Raw genomic sequence first — 23,322 nt, 5'->3', positions numbered from 1 at the left:
GTGGGGGGAGGTGTCAGGAGATGCCCCTGAGTGAGACCAGGGTAGGGCTCAGCAGGCTTTCGGGCCAGGCTGCTAGTGAGGTTTCCAGAGGCTTCTTTGGGTCCAGTTTCTTTATGTCATATGCTGGGTGAGCCCTTAAGTCACCTGCCAACCCAAACCCTCCTGGGCCAGGAGAGGGGAAGGCCCCGCCTGATACTCCAGATAAACCCACCTTCCAGAACCTGCTCTGCGGAAACAGACCCAGATGCTATTTTGATTGCAAAACCAAAGCTGGCCCCTTGCCCCCAAGGCTGGAAGAACCCCCTCCTCCGTTTCCTACCTTCCCACCCTGAGATCGCTGCTGTTTTTCCAGGGACAGACCCACTGGAAGAGTTTCCAGGGTTCTGGAGGAACAATGTTTTTTTCTTCTGCTATTCTGGGCTGAAATTCTGTATAAACTGGAAAAACACACAGGAGACAGGATGGCCGCGGCGGCGTCCCCGTCCCCGGTGCATGTGGTTAATCTCCCTCCCGAGGCACGGGCAGGAGCGGAGAAGGCAGGGCTAGCTCGCCCTGCGGACCCAGCCCTGGGACCTGGGGCAGAACCCGGAGCTCCCTAGTTGACCCGCAGGCGCGTCATTGGTAAAATGAGGAAGATCAGTCACATGATACCTGAAGTCCATGCCTTCCTTCAGATACTTACTGAGCATGTACTTGGGACACTGGGCACTAACAAAAGGGCAGTAGAGAGAAATAAAGCCTCTGGCCTCAGAGAGTTTGCACTTTAGCAGAGGGAGACAAACAGTAAGCAAATAAACATGTGCTCTGTGGGGGGAAGGCGTGCTATGAAGACACATGAATTAGGATAAGGTGTTGACGGAGAACCTGGTTGCTACTTGATACAGGGCGGTGAGAAAGGCGTGTCAGGCGGCAGGTCAGCAGAGACCACAGGCCACGTGGGAGGGGAGGGCCCCAGGGACGTGCAGAGTGTGTCTAGGCTGGGGAAACAGGACGTGCAAAGGGCCTGAAAAGGCCAGCATGGCTGGAGTGGAGCGAGCGAGGGCCGAGGTATGGACGACGAGACCCAAGAGGCAGGACAGGCCAGATCGTGAAGAGGAAGGCTCGATCGAGCTACAGGGTAGTGAATGGGCCACAGAGTGGAAGCAGGTAGACCAGTTAGGATCCTGTTGATGGTGGCTTGGATCAAAGTGCTAGCACTGGAGGTGGTGAAAGTGGTCCTGTGCTCGATGTCATGGGTGTGTGCACGAACACATATCCCTACCCATCCATCCATCCACTCCCTTACCCACCCACCTACCCATCCATCCAGCTCTCACAGGACCTTAGGATTCTCTCATGCACAAGTCATTATCCAACATACACAGGCTATTTGGAGCCCACACGTGATGGGTGGGTCACTGTCGGATTCCATTCAAAACAAAACAGAGACTGCACCATTATTAATTTTCACTTCCCTGAATACAGACTGAAATTGAAGAAAAGCTGGCTCATGAATTTTCAAATCCTAATGTGGTAAGGCCATCTCTCAAAACTTACTAATTGCACCCTAGCTGGTTTGTCTCAGTGGATAGAGCATTGGTCTGCAGACCGAAGGTTTGATTCCGGTCAAGGGCACATGCCCAGGTTACAGGCTCCATCCCCAGTAGGGGGTGTGCAGGAGGCAGCCGATCAGTGATTCTCTCTCATCATTGATGTTTCTCTCTCTCTCTCTCTCCCTCTCCTTTCCTCTCTGAAATCAATAAAAATATATATATTTTTAAAAACTTACTAATTGCTTGCTACATGTAAATAGGGTCACTGCGCCATAATGGTATAAACCTGTAGTTAGAACTTTAAAAATATGTTTTCATTGATTTTTAGAGAGAGGAAGGGAGAGATAGAGATAGAAACATTGATGAGAGAGGGAGGAACTTCACCAATCAGATGCCTCCTGCACATCTCCTACTGGGGAATCAAGCCTGCAACCGGGGCATGTGCCCTGACTGGGAATCAAACCGGCAACCTCTTGGTTCCTGGGTCGATGCTCAACTGCTGAGCCACACCCACTGGGCTGTAGTTAGGACTTTAAAAGATCAATACATTTTCCAAATAAATTCTACACAGAGTAGGACTCTGATTTTCTCCTCTTCCCATTTTCCTCACCCATATTCTATTTTGTAAATTTTATTTCTGTATCACATAAGAATTCATGCTCACTGAGGGGAAAAACTAGAAATTAGAGAAGCAGTGGTTAGTCCAAAAGCGAGTAAGAATCACTCAGAATCCTTCCCACTGCAAAAGCAACATTAATATTTTGAGAGAGATACATATATCGATTCCAGACATTCTTCCATGCCCAGAAATAAAATAAACTCGGCACAATACCCTTACACCGTGTAATGAACATTTTCCCACGTCAGTGAATACTTCCATATCAGCCTTCTGATCTGTGACACGGAATTCAGTTTGGAGGCCATAGTTTCGTTAGCTACTCCCCTCGTCTTGGACACTGAGGTTGTTTCTGACTTTTCACTACTCTATGTAATACTTCTTTACCACTTTTTCTATTTTTGTTTCAATTTTTTGAAATCTATGCATATTTACAGGTGCCTTAAATATTTTCTGGAAGAAGACTGAGAAGCAGATGGATAAGGACTATGTGCAGGCCAGACCTGGGCCCCTGAGCCATGGCCCCACAGACTTCCTGAGGGAGAGCCTGGAGACGTTTGAAGAGAAAGGCAGGCCCAGCAACGGTCAGTGAATACTTCCATATCAGCCTTCTGATCTGTGATACGGAATTCAGTTTGGAGGCCATGGTTTCGTTAGCTACTCCCCTCATCTTGGACGCTGAAGTTGTTTCTGACTTTTCACTACTCTATGTAATACTAATGTATCTATGCACACTTCTTTACCACTTTTTCTATTTTTGTTTCAATTTGTTGAAATCTATGCATATTTACAGGTGCCTTAAATATTTTCTGGAAGAAGACTGAGAAGCAGATGGATAAGGACTATGTGCAGGCCAGACCTGGGCCCCTGAACCATGGCCCCACAGACTTCCTGAGGGAGAGCCAGGACACGTCTGAAGAGAAAGGCAGGCCCAGCAACACGCCCTCTCAAACCACTTCACTCCTGAAAGGAGGTGGCCGGCTGGACCCAATAAGCTGGGGGACTTACCCGAGGTGGGGCTCAAAGGAGTGAGACTACAGGAACTTTAAGTTTCCTATCGGCTCTGACACACCTCTGTTCTCTGACTCCTAAATTCTTTTTCAGACCTGAGATTCTGAGATTCTCATGGACAGGGCATAGGGATGTGGTGCCAAGAGTGGGGGAGGGAGGGTGCCTGCGGGATTCAAGCATTCACTCCTTTCCTCCAAAAAAATATGCTGGGTACCTTCTAGAACAGCCGTGGGCAAACTACGGCCCGCGGGCCGGATCCGGCCCGTTTGAAATGAATAAAACTAAAAAAAAAAAAAAAGACCGTACCCTTTTATGTAATGATGTTTACTTTGAATTTATATTAATTCACACAAACACTCCATCCATGCTTTTGTTCCGGCCCTCCGGTCCAGTTTAAGAACCCATTGTGGCCCTCGAGTCAAAAAGTTTGCCCACCCCTGTTCTAGAAGCTAGGTCCCCTGTAGGCGCTACACATAAGTTAAATCACAGTCTTGACACGAAGGAGCTCACAATCTAGATCTAGAGCAGGGATTCCCAGCCTCAACACTCATACAAAGCCTCTGCAGGCAAGGTAAAATGAGGATCTGGCCCTAGCTGGTGTTGCTCAGTGGATAGAGCGTCAGCCTGCGGACCCAAGAGTCCCAGGTTTGATTCTGGTCAAGGGCATGTACTGCCGTTGCAGGCTCCTCCCCAGCCTGGTCCCTGGTCGGGGCGCATGCAGAAGGCAACTAATCAATGTGTTTCTCTCACATGGATGTTTCTCTCTTTTTCCCATTCTCTCTAAAAGATCAATGGAAAAATATCTTCGGGTGAGGATTAACAAACAAACAAACAAATAAATAAATAAAAATAAAATGAGGATCTGATTCAGTAGATCTGGGCAGGAGCCTGAGATCCTGCATTTCCACCAAGCTCACAGGTGATGCTATAACTGCTGGTCTGTGGGCCAAGTTTCAAAGACAGCAAAAGAAACACACAAAAGGACTGTGAAATACCTCATTAACAATTTGTGTATTGATTGCATGTTGGAATGATATTTTGGTTAAATGAAAAAATACTTTAGAAATGATTTTAGCTGCTTTACATTTTTAAGTGGCTACTAGAAAATTTAGTTACATACGTGGCTCATGTTACATACGTGGCTCCATTTCTATTTGGAGAGATTGCTCGAGAGCAAGATGAAAGACAGCAAAAGAAACACACAAAAGGACTGTGAAATACCTCATTAACAATTTGTGTATTGATTGCATGTTGGAATGATATTTTGGTTAAATGAAAAAATACTTTAGAAATGATTTTAGCTGCTTTACATTTTTAAGTGGCTACTAGAAAATTTAAAGTTACATACATGGCTCATGTTACATACGTGGCTACATTTCTATTTGGAGAGATTGCTCGAGAGCAAGATAGTTCTTTGAAGTCTGCCCATGCCTGAGTCACCTGGGGGGGCGGGGTGGCTTCCTTGGCCCCACCCGGAAGTTTCTGAACCTTTACTCTGGTGCTAGAGACAGACAAGTAAGTTCTGGAGTGGCCGGGAATGGTGAGGACCTGGGAGCTGGAGGAGGAGGTCAGGGAGGGCTTCCTGGAGGAGGTAAAGTCAGCTTGGCAGAGTGACAGTTTTATTCCCTGTGCCTTTCCCATTAAAGAGCAGCCTGAATTCCCTCGATGGGTTCGTGTGCCTCTTGGAAGACAGGGGTCATCTGATACCCCTGCAGCTTTGAGCTTTCACTCACAAGGCCTCTCGGAGGATGCTTTGCAGCTGGCCCCTCCTTCTTCTGTAACAGATCCTCCTCTTCCCCCACCTCTGATTTAAACTGGGCCCTCCTGGGCCACAAAAAGCCCATCCGCTGAGAGTATTGGGTCAACAGAGCCATGAGTGCCCAGCTGGTCTGCTTCCCTCCACCCCTAGCTCTCAGGTGCTGAGCCTAGCCACACTGGTCACTAACCCCACCACTGCTGAGCCCAGAGCCTTGGTGTCTGCCCTCTCTGTCATCCCCAAGGCCCACCACTAACCAGCTGCCAGTGATATTCTCTTTGCTCACAGGTCACCTTTCAAAGAAAGCAAATCCCCTTGTTCAGACTCCAGAACAAACCACATAAAGGCAGCCCAGCTGAGTTTACTCAGTGTGGGGGGCTCGCAAAGCTGCACCGTTCAGAGGGGTGGGCGGTGGAATAAACATCTGGGGCCATGTTTGATATACAATTCAAACGTCACCCCACCCAGGGGGCCAGGCAGGCTGCAAAGTGGTTCTGTAAGCTGGTCGGTGCCCAATTTGCAGGGCTGGGTTCGAAAGATCAACCGCTCACATGAAAGGCGAAGGGGGGCTGCCTCATGCACAGGCCTGCCCAGGCCTTCCGTGAGGAGGAAGCCTGGGTGCGTGAGCAGCGAGGAAGGAAGGCTCCGCCCAGCAGAGACCTCTGCTGAGGCCACCTTTTCAGGCAGGAAGTGGATTCTCCTGTCACTCCAGCAAAGCCCTGACTCAGGCTGGAAGAAAAGCAGGGCCCTTTGCCAGGGCCCTTCTTACAGAGGGAGGCATTTGGCTAATGGAGCCCTTTGCAACCACATCAGAACCTCGTAGTGTGTGGAGGATGCCAGTCTGTTTATCTAAGGGGTGGACAGTGTGAGAGATATAGGACAGCCTGGCTCCAAGAGCTAGCCGCACCAGAGAAAGCTGACTCAGCAGCTCTTCTTAGGGCTGAACAGCAATAAACACTGGGGGGGAGGGAAGTGGGGGGTGTAGGAGGGGCAAGTCCAGCTGGGGTACATCTGTAACCCACAACAGACCAACTCCTCACCCTTCCGAGAGGGTGGAGTTCCCAGCAACTCCAGCTTTGGGGCTCCAATCCTCCAGCCTCAATCCACTTTTTCCAGCTCAGGAACAGAGGGGACATTACTACAGATCCTGGTGGTACCTTGACCCAGAAAATCCCCTTACAAAGAGGCAAGGCCACCCAATCTCCCTGGGGACCATGAGACACGAAGGGAAACCTCTGAGTTTGTTTGTCTATTGGCTGAGGGCTCACCAGACCATGTGAGAGAGACAGTGTGGGCATGATGCAGCATGGCCGCTGCTCAGACAGTTCCCAGGTTAAGGAGAGTTTGAGGATGAATGGACAGGAGGGATATAGACTTTCTTGGCAAAACCACTACAACTTTCAGGGAACAGACCTGACACTCCAAGTATCCCCGAGACAGCAGCCAGGGCGAGGCAGGAGGCAGGGAGGACTTGCCCAACCAACTTTGGTTGCTGGGGCACAGACCCACACCATGCTGAAGCTAAGACCTGGGGTGCTGGAGCTAAGACCCAGGCTGTGAGAAGGAGCCCAACCCAGCTTCCAAAAGTCCTTAACAAGTCAAAGAAGTCTTCCTTGACTGTTTTCTAGGAAACATGCACTACTTCAAATCCCTTTCCAATCAAGTCATCACCTATGACATTCTATGCACTGTATGAGTACAGTTCAGAGTGTAAGTCGTGGTCCATGATGGTGAGAGCTAGGCCACAAGGATTGACCTAGTTGTGTTGGATGAGTGTCAGCCTGCTGAGAGGCATAAAAAGCCATGCTCAGTGGTTGAGCATCGACCTATGAACCAGGAGGTCGATTCCCAGTCGCGGGCACATGCCCACGTTATGGGCTGGATCCCTGGTATGGGGCCTGCAGGAGGTGGCAGACCGGTGATTCTCTCTCATCATTGATGTTTCTATCTCTCTCTCCCTCTCCCTTCTTCTCTGAGATCAATAAATACAAGTTTTTTTTAAAAAAACCAAACAAACAAAAAAGCCACGCAGTGAGAGTTCAGGAAAGGGCAAGATCAGTGTGTCTGGGGTGAGCAGAGCAGACTTCTCAGATGAGGACACAGTAGAGCTAGGCCTTGAAGAAAGGAAAACAGTAGAAAGAAGTAAAATGGCTTTCCAGAGGGAGCCATGGGGGATACAATAGCTCCGCAGTGGGAGGGTCAGGGCTGCGAGAGGAAGCAGTCAGCTGGAAGTGAAGGGACTTGTTCATGAATTCCATGACATGCTGCTGTGTGTTAGAGAAAGTGATGGGATCCAGGGTGGAGGCTCGCGATAATTTATTCCAGGGATCTGGGGATGACCACATGGTTGGCATCAGAGCTGGATAAGGACAGATATCCACAGGCGGAAGTAGGGCACCCTAAAGCACCACTGGAAACGGGACAAGATGGAGAAAGAGTCACTCCCAGAACTCATCTGGCGGGCAGTCTGCATGTGGTTGGAGTCTCTGGGGTGGGGGGTGAGATGGCAGGTGAGATGCCCCAGGTGCCTATTCGAGTAGTAACACTCACTAACCTGCTGTCACAGCAGCTGGGTCTGGTGACTTGGTTATTTGCTTTGCTGTCTGAGATGAGCCTATCAACAACATTAAGCGAGGAGTGTGTGTGTATGTGTGTATTCCCACTGTGTTAACTTGCCAGGGCCGTCGTAACAAAGTACCACAGCTGAGTGGCTTAAACAACAGAAATGTCCTGTCTCAGTCCTGGAAGCTAGGAGCGCAAGATCAAGGTGTTGGCAGGGTTGGGTCCTTCTGAGGGCTGTGCAGGAGGATCTGTTCTATGTCTGTAACAGATTCTCATGGTTTGTTGGCAATCTTTGGTGTCTCTTGGCTTGTAGAAGCATCACCTCTATCGCTGTCCTCATCTTCACATGGTGTTCTCCCTGTGTGCATGTCTGTGTCCAATTCCCCCTTTGTTATAAGGACATCAGTCATTAGATTAGGGGCCCACCCTACCCCAGTATGACCTCATGGTAACTAATTACATCTGCAACAACCCTATTTCCAAATAAGGTCACATTCTGAGGTCCTGGGGATTAGGACTTCAACATACCGATTTGGGGGGACACACAAGACTTCAACCTATAACACCGATGCACATTAAAACAAGCCTATTAAAAGAGAAAATACCTGCTCATATTCTACTACCAAAAGCCGCTTCCTGAACTCACAGTGGAAAATGTGAATAACAACGATAGTCGGCTCTGGATTCAAATCAGTTTCCTCATCTGTAAAATGGGGACAGTGCTAGAACCTGCCTGACAGGGTGGGTGGAAGGATTAAGTGAGATAATGCGTGTAAAGTGCTTGGCACAGAGCGTGGCACAGACTAAGTGCCCCATAAACGTTAGCTATTATTATCATTACTGTCATCATCACTCTTGTTATGCAGCAGGCTGCGTCCCTAATGCCAGGGAAAGTGCTTGGGAAGCTACAGCCCCGAGGTCAGAGAGGCAGTAGGGAGACCATGAGGGGAAGATGAGTCTGAGCGGTGTCTTGGCCAGGCCTGGCCTGGCTCTGAGGGCCCCCAGGGGAGCTGCCCAGCTGGTGTGCGTGGGCAGGGCTTGGGGAGGAGGCTTCTGGTCCTTCCAGCAGCCCATCAGGTGGGTGGGAGCTGGCTGGGATGTGTTTCACATGAATGTACTGGGGCCTCACACTCCCAGGGAGATGCATGCAGAGCAAAGAAAGCCAAGATGTGCAGGGAACTTCCTCAAGCCTGGAAGGTGCCCAACCCAGTGGCTACATGTCTCCCTTGGAAACTACCAGTGGTCTCATTCCATGCCCCCGCCCCCCCACCATGCTGATCCACAGCCTCAGAGAAGCAACAGTCAATGGGAGCGGAGAGGAAGGTTCCAGCTCCAGAAAATCTGCAAAGATTTTCTAAGGCAGGCGACTTGGCCTCTTTGGGCAGCAGTGGCCTCATCTGATCCAAGGAGAAGACACATGAGAAAGTGCTGCCAAATGCCAGATGCAATTATTCCTGTCTAACTTCTCTGAGCCTCAGTCTACTCATCTGTGAAATGGGTGGGGGGTGGGGTCCCCAAGCTTATTTTCTCCTTCATGGGGTCTAAAGAGAAGTCAAAAGGGAAAATGTGTATGTAAAGCACTTTAACACATGCCAGGCCTGAAGGACACCACCGGGAGCAGATGCCTCGCTTCGCACTGCTTCACCACTGCTTTAGTACTCTCGTGAGTGATGGAATGCTTGAACCGTGAGGTCAGAATTCCAGCTTATTCCTTCCTGGCTACATGATCTTGGCCAAGTCACTTAACCTCTCTGGGACCCAGCTGTTTCATCTGTAAGGTGGGGGTGAATAAACACAGCCACCCCATGGTGGTGTGTGGAATAAATGAGATAACACAGGTGAGCACGGTGCTTGGCCTATTCTAAGTGCTTGATTAATGGAGTCACCTCTTTGAAGGTGAGGAGAGTCCAGTGCTACCTTCCTGTCTCTGGTGCTCTCCTGCAGCCCTTCCGGCTTTTGGAGTCAGGTCAGCCCAGCCCTCACTGTCAATGGCTGAGAGGACTTCAGGGTCCCTCACCTGTAATTCCACAGCCTTTACTGTTTTAAGGTTCTTGATCTTTGTTCTAGCACGAGATCGCTCATGTGCCCCTTGGCTAGGAGGGGTAGGGCATGATGCCAGGGCAGCCCACCACCTGGAAAGCTAGTGGCCAATGGGGCTGGGTCCGAGATCCTGGATTCAGTCAGCTCTGCCTGGCTTTGAGGAGAACAGGTAGAGCCTCCCTTGAACTCACAGAGACTAGAATGTTTCCTGGGGCTGGAGCTATACCCCAATCCCCCTCAACTTAGCCCCCGGCTGCTTGCTGACCCCTCGTTCCTCTCATCCCCGGGAAGGCACAAGGCTGGAGGAGCTGGAAGCTGGGGCAGGAGAGTGAGTGCTGGGCACAGTGAGGGGCAGGGCTAGAGGCATCATCTGAAACTGAAGGAAGAGCTTGGGGACTTCCTCCTCTGGCAATAGGAGCCCCTCGAGGACACTGATCAGGCGTGACCCTGTGCAAGTGGAATTCTAAGAAGATAAATCTGCTCAGTACATAAGATGGAACAATGGTGAAAGAGACATCTGTGTGTGGGACAGATCGCCAGAAAGATGCTGGCACCAGCCCAGGGTGTCGGCGGTGACACTCCCCGACAGAGAAATAGGCCAAGCTAAGATGAGTCTGCTGGTGTGTGTGTGTGTGTGTGTGTGTGTGTGTGTGTGTGTGTGTGTGTGTGTGTGTGTGTGTGTGTGTGTGTGTGTGTGTGTGTGTGTGTGCATGCACACAAATGCGTGCTTTCTGGCAGGGTGCTAGCTGAAGTCACCCTGTTCCCTCCTAGGTTCCTAGTCCTCCCTTAGCCTCACCAAAGACCCCCACAGTTTCTAAACCCCCACCCCCAAAGCTGCCTGACAATTTCCTCTTCCATATGGACCTCCAAGGCCCATCGACAAAGAGCACACGGCCAGAGAAAGGTGGAGAGGGAACAAAGGAGACCGGCCCTCCACCTTTATTTCCAGCTAAGCCACACCCCCAGCCCCACTGTCTCTTGATTCCTCTGTCTTGATTGTTCCTGCAAAAGGCCCAGAACCATGGTCCCCAAAGTGCCCTAGCCACCACGGGATCAAATTCAGGCCAAAGTTTGGGACAAAGCTATCCCATTCTTGGCAGAGATGAGTAGAAGACAGACCCTCGGTGTCCCGGGCCCAGGCTGCCATCCGGGGCAGTGAGATTGCAGGGCTGGTCCCCAGCGCGCTCCCGACACAGCATTCTCTTGGACAGAGCCAAGTGGGACACTTCTAACGGACAATCCAACGTCCTTGCCTTCCTCCATCCCCTTTCCCAAGCATCTCCTTTCCCCCACTTTCTCTTGATTCCAAATGGTTCAGGGTGCTTTCAGGCCCTATCCTCAACCCTCCTCCCACCCCCTCAAAATCTTGTGCAAAAGGAAAACAACAAAAGAACAGGCTAAATAAGAAAGCTGGGGTCACAAGCAGAGTCCAGCCCTCCCCTGTGGCCTTGCCCTGTCCATATGGAACCCTCTCTTCCCAGGAGTTCGCCTCTTCTCTGCTTGGGAGTGACTTGCAGCTGCTGATCAGCACCAACAATGGCTGGGACAGCCTAAAGCTCAGGAACAGGCACTGAAAGCTTCCTCAAAGACCCTGGATGCTGCCAGTGAGGCCCCATGCTGTCAGGTGGACCCGGCAAAAGCCAGGCAGGCCAGGGAGTGTCGGCCAGGAGCACTGCTGCACCAGACTCCTTGGGCAGGTCAAGTGCCCACCCCCTGCCCCCAGCTCTTTCCCCCATTAGAAACTCCATAGGATAAGAGACCGAAACACACATGAAACCTCTTTGAAGGTTCTGGTGAGGAGAGCGCCAAGTACATACCCTCCCTACTGCTGCTTCAATCTGCTCCATCTGATGGTCCCATCTCTGGCTTCATACCCTTGTTGGCTCTCTGCCTCCCACTGGACACAAGTCTTAGTCATGACCTCTGTCCTGACTGACCTCTCCAGTCGTATATCCTGCCACTGCCGCATCTCCCCACGTACCGCACGGCCTGCCCGCCGTCCTCCCCGGACATAGCATGCTGTTCCACAGCTCTGTGCCTTTGCACATTCTGTTCTGCTTAACTGGAATGCTCCAACCCATATAATCTCTTACTGTCACCACCTCTGAGGTGTATCCCTCATGTACTCCCTCCTCTAGATTGCTTCTGCCATTCAGTCACGCTTCTATTATTGCACTTACCTCTATATTGTAATTACTTGCTTATATACCTGCCTCCTTTCAAAAGCCTGTGAGCTTCTTGGAAGCAACATCTGTGCCTTGACAAGCTCACTATCCATCACAGTTATCTGATATAGTTGGCACACAATAAGACTACATTTCCCAGGCTCCCTTGCTGGGAGTTACAGGCATGTGATTGAATTCTAACCAATGAAATACAAGCAGGGGTGATGTGAATCTCCTCCAGTAAACCTATAAGATCTCCCTACAGAGATATAGATGCAGAGATCCCTGCGGGATAGAGTCACCAGCTGCGAGAGTCTGTGTTCCTGAATGACTTACCTGGAGCAGAACCCTTCAGTAATTTGTTCTGGTTTTGGGTTAGGACGTGAGCAGGAAATAAACCTCTATTGTACTGAGTCACTAAGAGTTTGTTACACAGCAGGCAGCCTATCCTGACTAATACAAAGGAGCGCAAGACTCCATCGAGTCAAACTGAAAGAGGGAAGACAATATAAAATGCAGACATTATAAAAGTCAGGCATTACATTCCTACCTGATTGAACTATTCCCAATGCAAAGCCATCACATCACCCCTCCTCCCCCTGCCCTATCCACCAAATCACACACACAGTATTGAGAGTGCCAAGCACTCCCCAGTTAAGACTGAAAAGGGTGGGGATTGAGGACTTGCCAGATGACCTGTAAAAGCCACCATAAATGAATGAGCCCCAACTTGAGCTCCTTGTTCCACAGGTTTGTAGAAGGCACACAAAGACACAAAGTTGAATTGTAGGGAGGGGCCTGCTCCTCGCCACACAGGCATGCACACCCTTGACACATGGCCATTCAGGCTCATAGGAACCCTTCTGATGATGGGGAACCCACCATCTCTCTGAGGTAACCCATACCCGCTAGGCAAACTTCTGGGAAGTGTTAGAACAGTGTTCCTCACACAGAGCCCAAATTCCCAGTTGGTCACAAAGGGCCATGGCCAAATGGGAGAAAGATCACATTTGCACAGAAGGAAGAAAAGAATGGAGAAGGACTTCAAAAGTATCTTTCCATCATATGCCCTCACTACTCAAGGTGTGATCCTGAGACCAGCCATCTCATCACCTGAGAGCTTGGTGGGAAAGTCAAATATCAACCCCCTGCAGACCTGCTGAATCAGAATCTACATTTTAACAAGACTGCTAAGTAGTGTTAAGTTTGCACCATTCTAAGTAACATGATGAAATCTCTCGCCACCCTCCTCTGTCCCACCCGGGTGTGAATCATCCCTTTGTCCAGCATATCTATGCTGTAGGTCTTTCCTGTCTGCTTAGTAGTTGTCTCAGTTATCAGATCAGTTATGAGAGAGAGAGAGAGAAAGAGAGAGAGAGAGAGAGAGAGAGAGAGACCACATACATATAACCTTTATTACAGTATATTGTTATAATTATTAGTTATTATTGTTAATCTCTTACTGTGCCTAATTTATAAATTAAAGTTTGCCATGGGTATGTACTATATATATATAGAAAAAACATAGTATATATAGGATGCAGTACTATGTGTGGTTTCAGGCATCCACTGGGGGTCTTGGAATGCATCCCCCACAAATAGGATAGGACTACTGTACTCATTTACAGCTGGCCATGCTCTCATTTATTCAATCAGTGATTCCTTGAGCACCTGCTGTGTCAGGTACTGTTCTAGGCACTGGGAAACAAGCTAAGAGCAAGCAAGGTCCTGCTCTCCTAAAGCTCACACTCCAGCGATGAGACAGTAAACAAGGAGACAAGTGATTCCTTGAGCACCTGCTGTGTCAGGTACTGTTCGAGGCACGGGGAAACAAGCTAAGAGCAAGCAAGGTCCTGCTCTCTTAAAGCTCACACTCCAGCGATGAGACAGTAAACAAGTAGACAATAGTTAAATAAGATGATGACAGACTGTGGTAAGTGTAGAAGACAACAGAATGTGACCAAGAATGACAGGGCTGGTCCATGTGAGTGGAGGCCTGAGTGCTCAGGAGTCAGAGGCTTACAGATATGGGGAAAGGGAGTTCCAGGCAGAGGGAACAGCAATGGCAAAGGCCTCAGGCAGCATTGTGCTTGGTATTCCAAGACCAGGCAGGTGACTGTCAAGCTGAAAGTCAATGAAGGGAGGATGGCAGGAGACAAGCCTGGAAGGATGGGCCGGAGCCCAGCACACAGGGCCTGTGGCATGGTAAGGAATTGGGAGTTCATTCCCCAAAGAAAGGAAGTCTTTCAGAAAGTTATAAACTGGGGTGTGATGTGATCTGATTTTTTTTTTAAAAGATCACTCTAGTTGGTGGGACGACAAGAGTGCGAGTGGATGGATCCCTGAAGAAGCCATTCAGGTGCCCAGGTGGGAGGTGACGCGGCTGGACCAGGGCGGGGACAGAGCAGGTGAAGCGGAAGAGGGCGGATCCAGGCTACATTTTGAGGGAGATCTGGGAGGACACTTGCTGTTGGGTTGGATATGGAACGTGACTGACAGGTTTGGGGCGGTACCAACTGGGTTTGAATCCCTTTGGTTCCTCAGATGCTCATAACAGCTGACCCAAGCAGCCCATGGGCCCCGCTATGCCCTGATGGCATCAAGGGCGGATTTGGGCACCTGCTGCCTCAGTGGCTTCCTTCCCGGTCACCGAGGTTGGCACTAAGCCCACAGGAGTCTTTATCTGTAATGTCTTCTCTCTGGAGGCTCCTTAGGCCAAGGACTTCCTTGTCTCTCTTCACATTTGCAGAAGGGGCGGACAAGGCGGAACCTCATGGACAAAAGGGAAAATCCCCAAAGCAAAAATTAAAAATTGAGCAGAGCTGCTGGGGGCGGGGGGTGAGGGTCTTGTAAAGCAGCCCATGTAGCATAGCAAGGCAAACTACCCAGGGCTGGCCTTGGGCTTCCCAGTCCCAGGCTCTGCTTAGCCAGGCTTTCAGGGTGTGGGAGTGGGGGGATGGGAGGGGGTCTTGTCTCCTGCCAGGGAACCAGGAAATGCAGTAGGAAAAATTCCCACCCGAGTGTGGTGTCCTCTAGCCAGCTGTTGGCTGGCTGCTAGTCCAGGTGGTAGCCCTGCTGACCCAGGTGAGGGCTTCCTCTCAGCAACCTCATGAACGTGGCAGCTGCTCACCTAGGACGAGGTGCGGAAGGCGGAGGAAGTGCAAGGAGAGAAAGGGCTGGTTGCTTGAGGATTGCCGGGGAGCCTGCGTACAGGCCTCCCTCCCTCTCAGGCTCCGTCCTCCAGAGCAGAGATCTCCCCGATGTTGCGTGTGCCCCTGCAGTCCTGCCTCCACACTTCCATCCACACAGATGGCCCTGCCTGGACCACCTTCTCATTCTATCTAAACCCTTCTAGACCCACATCCAGTCCCCTCTTCTCAGTAACACCCAATCAGGAGGAAGGGAAGCTACCATTTATGTGACACCTATTCTATCGACACCATGTTATTTCTTTTTTTAAAAAATTGATCTGAGAGAGGAAAAGGAGGGAGAGAGAGAGAGATAGAGACATCAATGATGACAAAGAATCATGGATTGGCTGCCTCCTGCACGCCCCACACCGGGGATCAAGCCTGCAACCCAGGCAAGTGCCCTGAGACCAGGAATCAACAGCCAGCTATTTATGCTTCTTCTCCTCCTCCTCCTCCTCCTCCTCCTCCTCCTTCTTCTTCTTCTTCTTAATTATCTGATGCACCCTGGCCAGTATAGCTCAGTTGTTGGGTGCCATCCTATGCACAGAAAAGTTGCTGATTTGATTCCAGTTCAGGGCACATGCCCAGGTTTCCGGTTCGATACCAGGTAGGGGGCATGCAGGAGGCGCCAATCAATGTCTTGCTCTCATATCGATGTTTCTCTCTCTCTCTCCTTCTCCCTTCTTCTCTCTCTTTCTTAAAAAAAATTAATAACAAAGTTACAATTTTTAAAAAATAAAAAAGTGTCTAATGCAAATGTGGCAAAACATGAGCATTTGTTAAATCTGGGGGGGGGGGGGGGGGCGTTCACTGATGCCTGCTGTCTTCTTTTCTGTAGGATTAAACTTTTCCATAATTAAAAATAAATAGAAAGGCTCACTGGCTGCAGAGAAGAAAAGCAGCTGGAAGGGCCCAGACCGTGTGTGAGGGAGTCCTGGTGAGAACACTGTGGATTCAGGTGTAAAATCATGAGGGCGTGGCCGAGGGGCTGAGAGGAGGAATCTGCAGGGTGTGAGACGGTACAGTAACGGAGAGAGGGAAGCGGGGAGAAGGAAGAAGGAGGGGTCTAGAGAGGAGCCGGGTTTAGAACATGCTGAGGGGCAAGCACACGTGTGACCAAGTGGAAATGCCTTGAAGAAGCAGCCTGCAGGTCCGCTCATATTCCGTCTGTCTCCACTCCCTCAGCCCCACCCTGAACCAAGTGACCTGCCCATGGCCGGTGTTCAACAAACGCGGTCAGGTGCTCACCCACCCCCACCCTCTAGTTCAGTGGTTCTCAACCTGTGGGTCACGACCCCCTTTGGCAGTCGAACGACCCTTTCACAGGGGTCGCCTAAGACCATCCTGCATATCAGATATTTATATTACGATTCATAACAGTAGCAACATTACAGTTATGAAGTAGCAACGAAAATAATTTTATGGTTGGGTCACAACATGAGGAACTGTATTTAAAGGGCCAGAAGGTTGAGAACCACTGATGTAGGATGACTAGCAAACAACTCAAAAGTCCAAGAAACCTAGTTGTATCCATTCGGACAGGCACAAGACCCAACTCGGGTAGGATGTGTTTCTCTTTATGTATGTAGACAAGGAAGGAGTGCTTTGCCCTGTGGTTAGCCTTGACCGGTGTTATTGTCACCTTGCTGGGTGAGAATATTGCGCTTCTTCAATGTGAGGGCATTTTTTTCCCCATTGAAAAGCAGAATTGCCACCTCTCTTTCTTTTCACCAGAGGACTGAAAGAAAATAGAAACCTTCTGCCATAAAGCTGCAGTGGCCTTCTTCTACTCATGTGTGTGAGGTCCCTGCCCTCCGTGCGCGCAGCCACCCTGGGCTTCCCATCAGGGTGGCCAAACTGTCACCTAATTCCCAAAGGAATGCCTGCACATGAGCACTTTCAGAAAAAGGAGTCATTAGAGGCCCCCACTCCCCTGGGAAGGGGAGGCAGCCTCCTCCCCTCCTTAGGGTTTTGCCTTGAGGGTGCAGACTTGCCAAGCCCTTCCATGACTCCCACATAGCCCAGGGTCAGGCTGCCACCTGCTCTTCTCCCAGACTCCTGCACGGGATGTGGTAGCTCCCAGTGGGAGAGACAGACAAGAGGACACAGACTGGCAAAGACGTACAAACCAGCACCACAGAGGCTGGGGAAAGGCTCCCAGAGATAGGCCTGGACTCAGAGACCCTTGGGGAGATATAGAGAGACAAGTAGCAAAATGGGAAAGGAAGAGACAGCGAGAGCACCACAGAGAGAGTCCAAGACTCAGAGCAGAGGGAAGGATGAACATCCTCACAGAAACGACGCCTTCTCTCTCTGCCCAGCCCAACCCTCTGGGGCCAGGGCAGGGGATCGGGCGTATCCATCCCAGCAGCCAGTCTAGCCCCGCCTGCTCCGAAGACTTCCTAGTGAGGGAGGGCAAGCACCCCTCTCTTCTCCGAGGTGCCAGGGCTTCCCAGGCCACCTCTGCAGTGCTCTGGCCCAGGTAGGGGCCACAGCAAGTTATGACTGTCGATGGACAGGAGGGGTTTGGTGAGTGGGTTCCAGAGCAGACTGCCAGGTCTGGATCCCGTCCCCAGTTGCAGGGAGGATGGCTCTGCGGCTCCACCCTTCCCCACCTGAACTTCACGGCCGAAAACCCTAGGTGTTCTGAACTAGCCCAGTGTCCCAGCTGCACCCCAAAATACATAAAACAAAAGACGGACCCTCACATGTTTGAGTCCTCCTATACGTGTCGATCTCTCCCGGTCCAACCTCTCGCATCTTGGTCCCGCCCCAAAGCAAAGAAGGACGAAGGGGCAAGCACAGAGGGGTCCCTCCACCCTCCCACCAGGGCTTCCTCCTCACAAGGCTCCATGATGAGGAGCAGAGCCCTGGGGATCTGAGGTAAACAACTCTGTCTCCTTGGGGAGCCAGACAGGCCGGCCTTTAGCAGAGATGCCCCCTTGGGAGACCAGCAGGCACTGTCTCAGCGGGAAGAATGGCCGCTTGTTGTGCGCCTGAACCATCCTCTCTGCAGGCATCTCAACTCCAGCCCATACACCAGCCTCATGCTTCCTGTTTGGTTTGGGTTTTTTTTTTTTAAAGGTATATCTGAATGTGGTCCATTTAGCCCCAGGGACCCCCCTGCCCCAGCCCCACTCCTAGCCTCCTCCCCAGCCCCCCCGCCAGCACTGAGCCCAGGCTTCCAGCGTAGCTGAACTGGCCACTTTGTTCTGCTGGGCACCAGATAAACGCTCCCTAATTAGCAGACGGAGCCAAACCCTGGCCTGGGTTTCGGGCTGTCTCCTGGCCAGCCCTGGAGCATTTATTTACTGCAGTTCAGGGTGCCTAAGACCCTTTCATGCTGGGACAATGTCCCCCTAGTTCAGGCTGAACAGACATACTTGCACATGGAACCACCAGAGGCAACAACGGGAATGACCACCGTCCTCATAATGCTCCTGGCTCGGTGGGGAAGGTTCCGGGGCCTTGCTTCCTGGAAATCTCACCACCACTCTCGGCAGCTTCTGCAGCGAGAGCCATCTCACAATGAGAAGGCTGAGGCTCTGGGACAGTGATGGCGAACCTATGACACGCGTGTCAGAGGTGACACGCGAACTCATTTTTTTTGGTTGATTTTTCTTTGTTAAATGGCATTTAAATATATAAAATAAATATCAAAAATATAAGTCTTTGTTTTACTATGATCCCAAAGATAAAAAAATGTCTATATGTGACACGGCACCAGAGTTAAGTTACGGTTTTTCAAAATGCTGACACGCCGAGCTCAAAAGGTTCGCCATCACTGCTCTGGGAGGTTAGGTCATCGCCCAGGGTCACAGCTGGTAAGAGGTGAGACGCACACCCACAAGTCTGAGCTTCCCATCACTGCGAGACACTGCCCCACTCAGAAACGGGAAGCTGGCACCAGAAACCCCACCAGCTCTTCTGAGAGCCTGCTGTCACCCAGCACGGGGGTCTCAGAAAAATCGCAAATCTCCCCTGGTTTCAGCTAAGTTGAGGATCTGAAGGAGACAGTGTCCATTCGCCAACAAGTCCTCCATGGCCTGGTCTGAGGGAGTGTCCTGAGATGCAGGAATCGCAGCCCCTGTAATCACCTGGGGGCTGAGGTCCAGCTGGGTGGCGGGCAGCTGGTGAAGGGAATCCCTGCCGCTGGCATCTCTGGGTCACCCAGCTGGTGGCAGTTTGCCTGCCAAAGGGAAGAACAAACTCTTCCCTCAAACAAGCCACAGCCCAGGCTCCCACAGCTCACCCTGGCTGTCCCACATGCCTGGTTCCATGGGAGTCAAAGCTAAACCAACCGTGGCCACTGTGAGGATGGGGATTCCAAGGATGCCCAGACCACCAGGCCCCACATCCAAGAGCGGCCTCAGAAGCAGGCTGGGATGCCCCCGGCACGCAGGCCTGACGGCAGCGGTCTGCACCTTGGGCGGCTCACTCATTATGTGCCTCCACCCTGATTCTTCCACCACCGGGCGGGTCCAGCTCAGGCCAAGGCTGTCAGCCTGGCTTTTCCCCCCAGGACGGCCCTGACTTTTCCTCTCAGGGTCCCCAGTACCAAACCCAGTGCCAGGCATGTAGCTGGCACTCCTCCAATGTGGCTTGAAATTCCCTCCTGCAGGAAGGGAGTGACTTAGTCACAGCTGAAGGCTTCACAGAACGTACTATGTACACAAACGCACTCCACTCACCTGGCCATCACCGAAGGTCTTCCTTCCCTCCATTCTCCAGTTTGGAGGGGGACACTGTCCCCCACCCACTTTCCAGCCAACTTTCCTGTTGAATATCCAAGGAGGTGTAGATAGGGGCAGAGCTAACCTGGGACCAGAGGAGGAGGGAGGTGGTTGAAGCCGCAGACGCACTCCAGAGCCTCCCAATGTAACACTCAAACACACCCTGACATGACACCCTTATGCTGGGAAAACAAGGTGTGCAGCTCTGGGCGGTCATGCAAGTGGTGAGGCCTGACTCAGACGCTGCCTCTGGCAGAGCTGGGGCTTATTATCCAAAGAGAGAGGCGGGCGGTGGTGGGCAGGACACATGGGCTAAGCTTCAGGAAGCAGCCGATCCTGTGAGAGAGCTCTGCCCGACCTTTGCAGGAGCTGGAGAGAAATGTGCTCTCTGCACAGGTATCTCCTCCCCACCGAGGGTGGATGATCCCTCCCCCGATAGGAGCTCCCTCGATGATGCAAGAGGGACAAAGAGAAAGAGGACTTCAGCATGGGAGGCTAGCACTCCAGACTGGGATGGGCCAGAAGCTAGACTGCCCGAGTTCCAGTCCTGCTGTCACTTGCTGGCCCTGGAATTTGGACAAGTCACTTCTCTTCTTAGGGCCTCATTTCCTCATCTGTCAAATAAAGGAAATGGACTACATCAGAGGGTGGCCAAGAAGTATCAGCTCAAGGTGCCATTGCCAACTGATGGGTAGTGTCTTCCTGAAGATACTAATTCGTTTTATTTTTTTAGAAAGATTCTGAGATGACGATTGGGCTCATGACCGACGAACAATGTCTGCATGGGCACGGGATGGGAATGTGCCATGATCAATCAGTGATGTCTGTTGTGGGCAGGAGAGAAGATGGGCAGTATGAATGCTAGAGACTCATCCTCCTGCTTGATAATCTCTAAGAGCCTTCTGCCTGTAAAATTTACAATTCCACTGATTCCCCAGCGGATGTGGTTAACACTGGTTGGCAAGCATGTACCTCCCATGTTGTGATGTTTGCAGACAGCTAATCTCTACCTGAAGTGATGTTTTTGTCAGCCCCGCAGGACAGTCGCTGGGAGCAGGCAGTCCCCTCAGCCCCCATGCCCACACTCACAGGACTTCACCCAGAGGGCAGAGCCAATGAGCAGTGCCAGGGGGCATTCTGAAACCTCACCAGTTAGGCCTCACCAGTTAGGCCTTTAATACCCAGAGGACATTCTGGCTTCTCTTACAACTTTCCCCAGTGTCCACAAAGGGGCTTCTCCACTGGGAGAAAATCCAGCCCTCGCCCCAGGGAGAGGCTGAGTGACCAGCAAAGGGCAAAGATGGCTCCTGACTTGCTGGTGCACAAGAGGGGTCTGTCTCATCTGATTGGGCCGTATGTCACTTAGGAACTCCCTCGAGGCACGTGCCTGGACCACCTACACACCATTAGTCAAAAGCACACAGGTACCTGAAAAGATGCACACAGACCCAGAATTCATCTGCACAGGAAAAGATTAATTTCTGGGCTGGGTATCAGATGACTTTCTCTCCTCTCTCTGAAACCTTGGGCTCTGCCCAGTGCAAAGTTCTCCTGATGGCAGGCCCCACCGAAGGTGGTTCTCAGGGGCGCTGCCCCCTTCTCTGGGGCTCATTTCCCTTTATGCAGAGGAGTGGAGGCCCTCCCCAGTGTACTCTGCCCACGGTCATCACCCCTCTTCCTGTGCCTCCGTCTGTTCTGGACCTGCCAGGCCCCTCATGGACAAGGTTGCTCCTACACCTTTCGGGTGGGGGAAAATGCACAAAAAGGGGTCACTATACAAACTCTATGCAAACTTCATCTGTTTGGATGTGGGGGAGGAGTAAACACACACACACACACACACACACACACCTTTTAATGTGTTCTAGCCACACACCACACCGAGTTACCCCAGGATTCCAACTTAGTGGTAAACTGCTTTCCATCCTGAGCTGCCTGGAGGTACCATTGTACCAGGCCCTCCCCTCCTGACACTCCTTGGAGAACAGACACAGCCCTCCCCCACCCCCAGTCCATCTCAGCCCAGAACCTACTGGAGGGGGAATGAGGAGAGACAAGACGAAGCTGGAGTTCACCCTTGGACCACAGGGACCAGATGAAGGGGAGTGGCTGAGGCAGGAGCCGGCTCCCAAGGGGAGGGGAAACCTGCCAGGAATTTCCAGGAGCTACTGGAATGCCCACAGGGCTCCCCTGAATCCCGGTGTTCCATCGGGAATCTGAAAGAGGCCTCTTTCACGGATCAAGAAACACTGTCGACCAATAATTTCTTTTTAAAAAGCAGTGTTTTCCTAAGTGTTGCTGGGAGAAAGGTGGGTTGATAATTACCCTTTGGAGGTGAAGTGTTTACCTGGAAAACCCTAAACACCACCACTTGCCTCCCTGACCTGGAGGCGGACTGAGCTCTGTGGTGAAAGTGAAGTCTGTATAAATGGGGCAAAGATGGAGGGGAGATGTCCAGCTATTTTCTCTTGGCATTAACGTTCTAAAGGCCTAACTGGTGAGGTTTCAGCTTTCCCATTTAAAGTCCCCATGACAGTCACAATTCTAAGGGCTTTCTTTCTTTCTTTCTTTCTTTTTTTCTTCTTTTTGAAAACATATTTTTATTGATTTCAGAGAGCAAGGGAGAGGAAGAGAGAGATAGAAACATCAATGATGAGAGAGAATCATTGATCGGCTGCCTCCTACACACTCCCCTCTGGGGATCGAGCCCACACCCGGGCATATAAACCAACCTGGAATTGAACCATGACCTCCTGGTCCATAGGTCAACGCTCAACCACTGAGCCACCACTCAACCACTGAGCCACCGAGGCTGGGCCCTAAGTGCTTTCTTTATATGGGTTGTCTTATTTTATTCTTAACCTACTTTGAAGAGCTTTTCTGGTTGTAAAACTTACCATGAGGCAGGGTTTTTTTTTATTACCCTCATAATACAGATGAGAAAACCCAGGCACAGAGAGATTAAAGAACTCACCACAGCCCGGCCGGCATGGCTCAGTGGTTGAGCATCAACCTATGAACCAGGAGGTCACGGTTCAATTCCTGGTCAGGGCACATGCCCAGGTTGTGGGCTCGATCCCCAGTGGGGAGCGTGCAAGAGGCAGCCGATCAATGATTCTCTCTCATCATTGATGTTTCTATCTCTTTCTCCCTCTCCCTTCCTCTCTTTTTTTTTTAAAGAACTCACCCCAAGTTAGATACAGTTAGTATGAGCTGGAGCTGGTCTTGGAACCTAACCACCCTGGCCCTGGAGTACCTGTCCTTAAGCACTGCATTCTATGGCCACGCATCATTCTATGGCATGATGCAAGAACCACTGCCCAACTGCTTCTTGCCCAACACACAGTTCATGAGTTTTGAGCAACATTTGAATATGAGATTTCAGTTTGACAAGATAATATGGACAGGCCCCTGGGGTTTGCTGTAATGGGTTCTAACCAGTTACATTCCATAGGAATGATCTAGAATGATGGTTCAGGAAATATGAGGCAATGTGATTTTAACAATAATTTTCATTTTCTTTTTCTTGTTAGATATGTCCTTTTTAAAAAATCTTTATTGTTGAAAGTATTACATATGTCCCCTTTCTCACCCCCATTGACCTCTCCCAGCCTGCCCTGCCCCCCACCACCAGGCCCTCACCACCCTACTGTCTGTGTCCATGGGTTATGCATATATGCATACAAGTTCATTGGTTGATCTCTTCCCACCCACCC

At 50.9% G+C, this 23,322-nt stretch overlaps 1 protein-coding gene across 3 annotated transcripts in view; it reads right to left on the bottom strand.

The window, feature by feature from the left end:
- Positions 1-23,322, bottom strand: part of SH3PXD2A (SH3 and PX domains 2A) — a 229,280-nt gene that overhangs the window by 134,450 nt on the left and 71,508 nt on the right. The gene's annotated exons all lie outside the window — the stretch shown is intronic.

Source organism: Myotis brandtii, unplaced genomic scaffold (assembly GCF_000412655.1).
Source record: "Myotis brandtii unplaced genomic scaffold, ASM41265v1 scaffold550, whole genome shotgun sequence".
Lineage (NCBI taxonomy): Eukaryota > Metazoa > Chordata > Mammalia > Chiroptera > Vespertilionidae > Myotis > Myotis brandtii.
This window is presented reverse-complemented; position numbering and strand designations above follow the sequence as displayed.